A 12,191-nucleotide genomic window follows, 5' to 3' on the forward strand; every position below is an offset into this window, starting at 1 on the left:
TTTTATACTTGTCATAAAAGTGATATGAAATTTTTTTTAAATATAATTTATTAACAAATTCTGTAAGAGCACTTGTTAAAATACCTCTTTAATTAATGGATCTTGCATTAACACCGTCATGAGTTTTCTTGTTTTCATCTGATGTTAACTAAAAGTTTTTTTTTGTTTTTGTTTTTGAGGGTGAACTAAAAGTAACTTTTGTGGCACCTTTTTTGTTCAAAAAGTACTTAATTATCTTGAGTAGCTGATGTACTAACAAAAGTAAGTTAACACAAAGTTAATTTTATAGAAATGGATCTTGCATTAACACCACTTGTTTTCATCTAATGTTAACTAAAAGTAACTTTTGTGGGGCCTTTTTTGTTAAAAAAGTACTTAATTATCTTGAGTAGCTGATGTACTAACAAAAGTAAGTTAACACAAAGTTAATTTTTATGACTTTTTCAAGTTATGGAGTATCATGTTAAAATAATTATTTTTGAGGTCCACTTTACTTTGTAAGTACTTAATAAGTTCTTGATGTCTCAGATTTGAAGTTCTTGCCAAATGAATAATCCTTAGGCTACTAATGGGTAGCCCGAGCTCATGCTTGCTCCTACATATGCACAAAGAGAGACAAGGTTAACGTCTTTGCTTCTTAGCATGGCTTGGATCAATTCATCCAGTATCTCATGAGGACAATGTTACCGTTACAAAAAGTAAAAAAATTTAGTATCGAAAATATACGGAAATAAAATAGCAAAATTGCTTCCAAACTTATAGAAGTAGCATGCAATTTCAATGAGATAGATTTTAACAAAATTTTAACAAAACTAGAACAAAAGTGTGGTCAATCGGTAAAGTAAAGAACATGAATTAGGGAGAGTGGTCACAATCTTAGAACAATGTGTGCTTTGGGTGACTTGTTCTTTTCTACTAGTTGAAAATAGAAAGGTTTACCTGAAACGTGTGGTGGGGCAATTGCTTGAAGAAATTGGTAGATTGTCGCTTGTTTTAGCTTAAGTTGCTTTCCCTATTGGACTATTTATATTGGAAGAAGGTTGGCTCGGATTGTGATCTATTGCACCGTGTAATTAACCATGTGGTGTGAGAGAGAGGTGAAAAAAATATAGTGTAAAAATGAAATGGTAAAAATTTGAGAGTTAAAATAATTTTTTTTTAAGAGTTGAGAGTAAAAGTAACTTTTGCAACTTTTAATCTCAATCATTGATTTTCTATTGCATGGTGCAATAGCCTTAGTTGCTATTACACCGGATCTCAATCTAGATGACTCCACTTAGAACACAGAAGGAAAGTTTGCATCTGCACATAAAAGACAACACAACTTTCTACACATGGGACAGTGAGTATGCTTGTGTAGATTGATTTCTCATTTCTCAGATGTAATTAAAACAATTGAGTCATTTGAGTTTGTATTGGACCCATAATTACATGTTCCTTTGGGAAACTCTAGTTGCCTTCAAGATTAATAAATCTCAAACTTCAAATTTGGCATTAGACTGTTAATTATCCATGATACAATCTAAAAAGTCAAATAATATTACCAAATAATAGCCACTCATTATTCTATTTTGACAACACTTTTTTTTTCTTTGTTTGAAAAGTATTATGACATAGCACTTAAAGGCTAATCTACTGGTAAAGTCTACATTTATTACAACAATACTAATTTAAAGAGTGTTTTGTCGAGTAGATAAAAGCAATACAGAGTATATAATTTCCATTTTCACATGAGAGTTCTATTATATCTATACTAAACAAGTAAGCAAACTAATTTATTACCACTAAAAATGGATACTGACAGTTATTTTTGGGTACTTCCAAGAGCATCTGTCATGATCAATCAAATCAACCACAAACTGAACCGAAGAACTAATGACTACGTCCAAACCTCTCCACGCAACTACCTGCCGCGTGCAATTTTGGAGCCCGTTTGGTAAAAGATTTCTAGTAATGTTGTTATTTTGTAAAAATACGTGTGGGTAAAAAAAATGTGTAAAAATACGTGTAATATTGTTTAAACACTAAAAACTGTTGTTTAAACATTAGTACCAAACACCCTCTAAAGCTCTTTGAGGGGCATCAGCCTAATGCTAAGGTAGTCTTGTTCCTAAGTCAGTCACTAATTTGTAGAAATCAATCAGTGTTTGCGTATCTAAGCACCAGGGCAGTGTTAAGGTACACAACTAGGTAACACTTTTTAAAATTGAAGCATTTCTAGGATGGAAAATTCTCATTCTTGTCGAAGGAGTTTGGCAGAAATTGATGAGATGAGATGGGATGGAATCGGATTTGTGGCAAAGAATTGGCATGGAGATTGAGTGTTTGCTAGTTGTTATAGTTGCTAGGTGGAACATTGGCCCAACATTAAGGGAAGCCCTTCATAAAACAATTTAATTTGGTTCTACCCAAGATGTTGCCTTCGTAAGAAGCAAGGAGGTGCAAGAACATTGCCTCCTTGGCAAGTCTCTTTTCGTCAGCATTGGATAATGTTAAGCAATTGGTAGATTAAGATGCAGGTGTCTTTTCATGCAGTTCCCAAGAGGATTGTAGGTCAGGCCATTGTATTAGCTACTTATCTTCAAATGCTTCAAAAAATTTATGTATATGGAATAGCCCTCTTGTTTAGTATTGGGATCATTGGTTTGTTAAAAAAAAAAACGAGGAATAATTGGAGATAAAGAATGTCTGAAATATTGGAGAAAGTTTTGCAGTGCCGAGAAATGAGAGAGGTAATACATTTAAAGTTTAAACAAAGTATCAAGTATCAACACCTTGGCCAGAAGAGGTGGGAGGGCTACTTATTGAGATTTCAATACTCTCAAATTTGGTACCAATTATATCTCCAAAAAAACCATTCAACAAAGCCATTATTGAACAGAAGAACACATAATTCTGTACGTATCCTTTTTAATTCAATGTTTGGAAAGGAAATTGGAAATTGAGAAGAAAGTGAACTTCGTTATTTAGTTAAATAAAGTTGTTTAGTTAAATAAATAATTACTTTATATCTTGTAATGGAATAATTAAAATTTATGCCAAATGATCTAGAATATTGTATAAAATCAACTGCAGCTTTAAACATGGTCCAAGTGCTTGCTGTGTTGGGAAACGTTAAGAAGGCGTCTTTCTTCTCTTAGATGTTCCTTAGAAGATGCCTCTTGCCCCTTAGAAAACCTTCGTTGATTAATTTCCATATATCTGAATCAATCTTTCTAAAGCCCTGCAAGAATCAAATTCCAGTTTTTAGTGTGCGTTTGGATATCGCTTATTTTGTTGAAAACTGAAAAAAAAAAAAAAAAATATTTTGGTTACTGTTCCTTAATGAAATCACTGTTCATTTGCCTGTTTACACTATCGCTAGACTTAAAAAAACGAAAGAGGTCAAAAACGCAAAACGTGGGACGTGGGCACGTAAACCAAACGAACACTTAGGTGCGGTTTGGATAGCTGAACGCGTCCAGCGTTCAGCGTTTCCAGCTTTTTTTTTTTTTTCTTGCGCACAGATTTCAACTAGGGATAAGAGGCACTGTTCATGTGAGTACTGTTCATGAACAGTACATGCACTTTCAGCTTTTTTTTTTTAATTAAAAATAAGACCTGCGGTACTATTCACACATTTAAAAATTATTTTGCTACATTGTTTTCAGTTTTCAGCTGTATCCAAACGGACTCTTAGTGTGAGTTTGGATAGCAGCAAGTTTACATGTTTTGCGCATTTGCGTTTTTTTCCCTGGATCTCGTGCATTGTTTACAAAACTCACAAGTACAACATTTGGCAAAATCAACTTTAAAAATGGGTCTTACGGTACTATTAACACATTTAAAAATTATTTTGTTACAGCGTTTTCATTTTTCAGTTTTTAATTTTCAGCAATAAGCAGTATCCAAACAGCTCTTTAGTTGGTAAAGAGAGAAAAATTTATGTCAATGAATGGAGTCATGTTGTAATTGGGGGACGAAGAGTGCATTTCTCTGATTTTGATGGTAGCCATAATTGAGGGGTTTTGATTTAACTTTTTGTAAATTTAGTTGCAGCTTCCATTTAGTTTCTTGCTTGCACTGTTTTTGTTGTTGGGTGTTGCAACTCTTGGTTGCAAGTGTTCTGATGTTTGAATAGTCGAATTCAAAAAGTTTGAATTTCATCCCATAAATATTTAAAAGGTGATAATTTAGTTTCTCTACCAATTTTTCGCCTGCCACTGGCCACATTTATCTCTATTTAACATTGTTTCAAGTGAGATTTTTCATCATTCTGGGTTTTGTTTTCAGAAAAGATAACGGTGACTTACTAGAGATTGCAGCCATTGATGTGTACTGGAAACTATAGGTGGCTTATTTACCATTTCATTCACCTATGGTAAGATTCTATATTCAGTAAAAAAAAAAATAATAAAGAGAAAATTAATAGTGTGGGGGGTAAAAGGCTATTGAATAAACGTTTGGGTTTTGGGCCAGGTCAGTTGGTACCAGTCTGTTTTGATTAGGGCCTCTAGGCCTACAAGTCAATCCGCATTGTAGTAGTCCGAGGAGGAGTGTCTCCTCAAACAGGTCCAGCAATGACCCTGGGACTTGCTAAGTGGGTTAGAGGCAGAACTCTGGAAGAACTGGTGGGTAAAAGGGTGATCCGAGCACCCTTTAGAAGCAGAGACATGTGAGAAGTATCTAAGAAAAAAGCTGCTACCACCACATTAAAGGCCTTGCATCTACCTCCATGGCCGCATTAATGGGAAAATGACCTCTGAACAGTAGAATTTAGCCTCCCTGCTATTATTTGAAGATTTCAAGAAGGTGGTGGATGAGACAAGTATCCAAGGGGAAGATTTGTATGACACGTGGATGAACCAGTGAAGAAGAAGTATATAAGGAAACGAGAAAGGAAAAAGAAGGGGGATCTGCACTTTCTGCTGAGAGAAAATAGGAACTAAGAATTGTAAACTTTGGCATAGAAGGAGAATATATATATACAAATCGTCCTCGGCTTACGTCCAAGGAGGTCTCTTTGTCATATTTGTTTACCATTTGCATAGATTGTGGCACTCTAGTCTGTTAGTAGAACTTCCAACACCCCGAACCTAGATTTCAAATCCATACTCTACAAATTTTATTGTATAAGGCTCATTGGGCTTGAGCTCAATACTTGTTTTTGGGTCCGGGTACAATTGTGCACTTACAAATAGTAAGGATGATGTATGTAAAAAAACCAATTTATTAAAATTAAAATGAGCGTGAGTCAAAGAGGTTTAAAGTCTGTACTGTGTATCCCCTTTTGGATATAAACCGCTGTAAGTTTCTTTAAAAAACTTTTTTTCCTCTCCTCGTGTGTATGTGTTAAAAATACTTAGTATTCTAAAGAAAAAAAAAACTAAACATGATCCTTTTTTTCATATTTTATGTCTATTGATTGAAAAAAAATTATATAATACCATATTTTTAGACCATGTATAATACTAGTATTATATTTCTTTTAGCCAAAAAAAAAAAATACTACCGATTTCTAAAAATATTACTAGGATCATGATCCCAATATCTATAGCTCACAACTCCACACCGATTCAACTCAATAAATGACCCTAGGGCTATCTAATTCAATTTGTGGGTTTCAGTTAGTTTAACTGGTAAAGTCTGATATGATAGTTGAATAAAAGATCTGGGGTTTAATTCTTGCTTATACCTAAAACCAATTAGTGTCTTGGTTTGATGATAAAGAGCTATCATTAAGAGCAGAAGCTGTATGTTGAAACTTTCTCAAAAAAAAAAATCAATTCCATGGTTTGGCAATCCGTGATTGCAATTTTAACAACAATGCTAGTAAAAATCTATTTAGAAAAATTTGTCAAAATTATAAGTAATAAACAAATCAAATTTTGAGAATTGAAATTTTTTTTTTAGTAAGGATTGAAGTAATTAAAATATCGACGGAAGTCTTTTTTTTCTCTCTCTCTCCTAAAATGGATTGAAGCAATTAAATTACATCTTTCACAAATGAATGAACCTGCATTCTGCATCACGAAAATCCAAACAGATAATTAAACTAAAATAAAAATTTGAGGCAATTTCTAACACTAAATAATTCAAAACTTAATCTCTTAATATTCATAAAAAAAATCATAAAAAATCATCCTTAGGAGAACTACACTTTTTTTATCTTTTTTTGTTTTATCTAATTTTTCTCACGTATTAGCAAAAACGGTATCAATTGAGAGTAGCATCTGTGACTTTTGTACATTAAAAAGGGTATCAATTGCTATCTCATATTAGACCTATTACCACCTTACTGATTATATATATATATTACTAGCTCATCACGCTAAATTTTAGGATTTTGAAAATGGATAATTTTATGTGTAAGTTAAATATATATAGGGTAAATTACGTATTTAGTCATTATCCTATTCCTTTATGTTATATTTTAATTTAGTTTCTAACCTTTCAATTGTGTCAATTTAACCTTTCAGTGTCATACCAATTTAGTCTCTATCTTTATCTTTTAGATGAAAAAATCCAATGTGTCAAACGACCATATATTGTCACCTGAACTAACATGTTAAGCATAATCTTTAATAAATGAATAAATAAAAACAACAACAACAACAACAAATAAGTGAAAGCGAGTAACTTTTGGGACCAAAATTCCTAACTCTTGTTTATCAAAATAAATTTTTTAAAAATCCCTAATTCACGATTGTTTCGCGTTTTGGTCCTCTAGAGAGAAATGTGAGGTACTACGGTGACCACTATTCCTTCTTTGATATTCCAGACTATTTGACAAGCAACATTAATCATAACTTCACATATATAAGAAGGATTTTGCTAATGTGTGCCCTTAGGGCACACATTAAACTATCCATTTTTGGAAATATTTTTTCGAAAATTGAAAAAGCTGTCAATACTTTTTCAATTCTCGAGAAAATATTTCCAAATATAGATGGCTTAACCGGACCCTAAGGGCACACATTAACCGGACCCATATAAGAACTCTCCCTTGTATATAACTTTTTAAACCTATTACTTTACTGCGTGGGAAGTTATATATACTGAAACTATTTTTTCACTGCTAACAAATTGAATTGGAATGCAACAAATTATTTTGAATAGTAATGGACCTCTATGTTGCTTCATCTCTTCAACAACATAGTGGACAACAAGAAGTTTTAGTGATATAATGAGGGGTTTGAGAACCAATAGGAAGATTGTGAACCCATCACAAATAGAAGCAATTGTGAGTTAGAGTTTTGTTGTTGTTGTTGTTGGTAGACGTGAGTTAGGGATGTTGATCCCAAAAGTTACTCACTTCCACTTATTTGTTGTTGTTGTTGTTTTTTTTTTTTTTTTTTAATTTTAAATTTAAGATTATGCTGATATATTAGTCCAAGTGATAGTTGATGTAGTAATAAATTAATTTTTTATTTAGGTCGTTTGACACGTCAGACTTTTCTATCAAAGAGATAACGACAATAACTAAATTGACGTGACATGAAAAAGTTAGAGACTAAATTAATACAATTGAAAGGTTAGGGACTAAATTTAAATATGGTGTAAAGGACATAGACCAAATATGTAATTTATCTATACATACATACATGTACACACACACTAACCACCGCGTGCTTAGAGACTCTTATATCTTTTTTTCTTCCAAAAATTAATAATTTTCAATCTATAAAGTAATCACATATAAATTGCAAAAATGTGCAGCTTGAAAAGACTTTGAAGATGAATTTTTATTACATCAATATTGTAAGATAGAAAGAAGAAGAAAAGCCAACCCAAAAAAATTTATATTTACATTAAAAAAAAATCAAAAGTCTTGAAACTCACAATGAAATAATCATAAAATTTGAGGCAGCCATCTAAAAAAATTATTGGTTCCACTGTTTTTTTTTTTTTGATATAATCTACCACTTTTTTTCTCATAGAGTGCGTTCTTTCTCTTTGTTAGAAGTTTGTGCTGGTTAACGTTAAAAAGAAATATTTTTTTTGGTTGTAATTTTTATAGCAAATGATTGTGGGAAGTTTTAAGAATAACACTTACATGATAATTGATATGTAGTTTTTTTTAAAGGTAAAATACTATTTTGGTCCCTAAATTTTATCAAAAGTGTGTTTTTCATCTCTAAACTTAAAGAAGTTCATTTTTCGTCTCTAAACTATTGAAAAGTTCAAATTTCATCCTTAAACTATTGAAAATGTTCTATTTATGTCTTTAAAATTTACTAAAAATTTGTTTTTCATCCCTAAACTATTGAAAAAGTTCTTTTTTCATCCTTATTTTTGTCTCTATACTATTCAAAAAATTCTTTACAAAGTTTAGGGATGAAAAAAGAACTTTTTAAAGTTTAGAGACGAAAAACAAACTTTTGGTAAAGTTTAGAGACTAAAATAGTATTTTGCCTTTTTTATATATAAAAATAACACTAAAAAAGTAAGTAGATAAGAAACATGAGTTTAGAGGGATTTTAAAATGGAACACAATTTTACATATTTATTTTAGTAATTGAATAGGATATATATATATATATAGATAAATAAGCAATAAAAAAAACAATTCGTAATTTTAGGAGTATTTTTTTATATTGAAAAGATTGTTATTTTTTTTTTCAAAGAAGCAAACGAGCATATGTTTTAATTTTTTTTTAAAAACTAATTTATACATAGATAAAGCAATTTAAAAACCAATAGGAGAGTGATTTTGTTTCATAGGCAATGTTTTAGTGGGTGTTAGAAATGTTTTTACCAAATTATTTTTTACTTTTATCTCTACTTAAACCTAGGGAAGTATGTGTATTGTTGAATTAACTAAATGTCTAACCTAAATAGGGAAATCTCTTAAATAAGAGTGTATATATATAGAATAATCCTACAGATACAAACTATATTACAAATTTTTTTACAAATTGTTGCTATGACGAGTGAGTATTAGTAAATGAAAAATGATATTAATGGTATACTTAGATTAAAACCAATAAGAGGTTAGCAATATCAACATTTTGTAAAAATATAGTAAAATAGTTTCTGGTTGTAGTATTACACATATATATAATACTTATTTACTTATTTATTTATTGATGAGATATATATGACACTTATCACTACCACATTAACAATAAAAAAAGCATTCTTCTAAAAAAACATATTAATGAAAAAAAAAATGCAAGAACATAAAAATAATTAATGTAATATAGGAAAACAAAAACCGGTAGGGTAGGCATAAAATTTTCTTACGCGCGGCAATGGAATTTGAATGTGTATCTGTTTTGTCTTTTATATGTTTGTCAAAGCGAAGTATAAGCCGGTTTGGAATAAAGAATACTACCTGAATTCGGTAAAAGTTACTTGCCGACTTATATAGTTATATTTATGGGGCACAAGCACAACACAACACTGTAAGTTTACACACAAGAAAATCTCTGTATACTGTGGGATTGGAAATCAAAGGCGAGCCAGACCAGACAGAGTCAGTGTCCAATGAAGATGAATGTGGGTTTTCGATTTGATCCGAGGGATGAGAATTTGATAGACTTTTTGAAGAACAAGGTAAAGGGTGATCAACAGCGTCACTTAAATCATTTTGTTGTCAAGGATTGTGAGGTATATGGCGAAGTTCCTCCATGGGAAATATATGATTCTCATACACACTATCATTTACACACCTCCCACCGAAAACTCTACGTGTTCGCTAACCTCAAAACAACCGGCAATCGTGTGTGCAGGGCTGCCTCTTGTGGAACCTGGCTTGAAAAAAGCAAGCCCAGAAGAATCCTTGATTCTCAGAGAAATCTTATTGGAATCGACAGGATGCTCAATTTTAAGGCCAAGGATCATGATTCAAGCAAATTCAATAAGACTGATTGGATAATGCACGAGTTCTCCCTCGCAAATCAAGAATCTCCAAGAATCAACACAGTCCTCTGTGTCATCTATAAACAAAATAAAGGGTCACCTTATGAGGAGGCCAATGGAAGAGTTTCTACTGCTGCTGCTGCTGAAGAGGTCTCATGCTTCAATACAACTGCTGTGATGTCACTTGAACAAGAAGAAGCAGCCCAAGCCCAACAACACAGAAAAAGACGGTGCCTTGAGCCTAATGCTTGCCCTGATGCTGATGTTTATACGCATGAAGAACTTGCTGCCAGGTTGGATCACACATCTCCGGATGAAGCATTGAGCCAAATATTTTCTGATTTACCACCCTTGGTTGAACTATGCAGTCAATCCGAATCTGACCCTGTTACTTTTGCTGATCTGATGAAGAGACTGCTGCATTAATTGCTTATCTGACACAACCGGATGAAGCATGGAGTTGAGTCTTTTGTCTATGAGATTGTTCTGGTCTTGGACAGATTCTTTTTCTTCTCTTTTTTAGTCTTGCACAGCTTGTTTGTTCTTCTCTTTTCAGTTCTTTATTTTTTTTATTTTTAATCTGAATCAATGATGTAACCAGATGACCAATCTTTGGAACTCTAGCATATTTCTCAAGTAGTCAATAGCTAATAGTTAGCATATCTACTTGTGTATTCATTTAATTTACGTAATCTCAATAAAATTTTCACTTTTTGAGTAACATTATTGTTTGTTGCCTTCGTGATTTCTTTTCTTATTATTGAAATGGTTCACAAACCTTCTTATTAACAAGGTGGAATTTAAATTTGTTTCCTATGCCACCCCATAGAAATCCCTCTGCAACTTCTCAATACACATAAAAATGTTGAAGGGTTAGAAAAAAGGGTAAGGATGCAGGGATGGACTCAGGATTTCAAGTTAGAGGGGAAAGTGTAAGCTAGTAAAAAAAGTAGTGCATGAGTGCGTTCACAACATTTTCACAACAAATCGTAGATGATTAGTTATTACTATTTCTAATTTAAACCCACTACTGAATTACTTTTTTACTCTCCAATAAACATAGCATTTCTATAATAAAAAAATAAAAAAATCCAAATCAACATTCATATAGTATTAAAAAATAAGCATCCATATGTTTTGGGTTGAAGATTTACATGAGTTTCGATTGGATTGGATTGGGTTGGGCTAATGATTTTGGAGGGGAGGGGGACCAAGATACCTAGAAGAGACCTAGAAGAAGGGCCTAAATATAACCTTTTTTTAAGCTGAAAATATACCTAACATATTTGTTTTTCATAAGCACGGGGGCTGGACCCCTTTGAGCCCCCTCCTGGGTCTATCCTTGCAAGGACGTCAACAAACTTGGAAGAGTTCTCTTTATTGAAGTGACCCTACCTCCCTTAGTAAAATAAAATTTCTTCCACTCCGCTAACTTTGTTTCCGTCTTCTCAAGAATAGGATTTCAAATTTCTCTAGAATTGAATATAGATCCCAAAGGTAGCCCCAAGTACTTGGTTGTTGCAAAAGCTGCAGTTGTGCTTCCACACCTTGTTTAAGCATGTCTTTTGATACTTTCATGTGTTAAACCTTTCAAGCAGTTGTAATAGAACTGATGAAGCAATTACTATAGTGGGACAGATTTTCATTTTGGGTATCCCTTGTGGTGTGACCACAGCTCTCAATATATGATTTATTACTTAATTGTGAAACATTGAATTTTGTATAATTCTTGTTGACTACAGAGATTGACCAGACTTATTATTTTTGTGCTGCTACGAGGCGAGTGCCATTCCTTTTTGCTGCACTGACGGCATGGCGTGCTCTAGAAAGCACTACTAGGATAAGTGAGGCGTATGGTCTGCCTTCTAAAAAAACATTACTGTTGTTGCCATGTATTAACTAGCGACTTATTTTATCAAGTTGTAATTACAATAAGTTGCTTTGTTGGTCATTAGATTTTTTTTCTCCGTAGTCTGAAGGCATAAAGCTGCATATTGGAGTATTCACCAGTTAACACATAGGCTCACACTGGCCAAAAGCTGAGAAGACAATATATAAGAAATTTTGAATGATCATTGTACAATGAAAGACATCTGATTGTTCTTTAGCCACTTGTCAGAATGTAGCTTCATTGAGTTGATTTTTTTTAATAAGGACCTGCTTGTATAACAAGTATTTGTCTAGCCTGTGTCTCTCCCCCTTCTTTCACAAATGTCTTCTCAGCAATATACTGGTAAAATTATTGTGAAGCAAAAGAATTTAGTAACATTGCATGAATTTTCAAGGTTAATTGTAGTAATCTACCTTAAACGAAGAGGGAATTTGCAATTTTCTACCTGTACTGTGGT

The sequence above is a fragment of the Castanea sativa genome, chromosome 2 (assembly GCF_040712315.1).
Source record: "Castanea sativa cultivar Marrone di Chiusa Pesio chromosome 2, ASM4071231v1".
Lineage (NCBI taxonomy): Eukaryota > Viridiplantae > Streptophyta > Magnoliopsida > Fagales > Fagaceae > Castanea > Castanea sativa.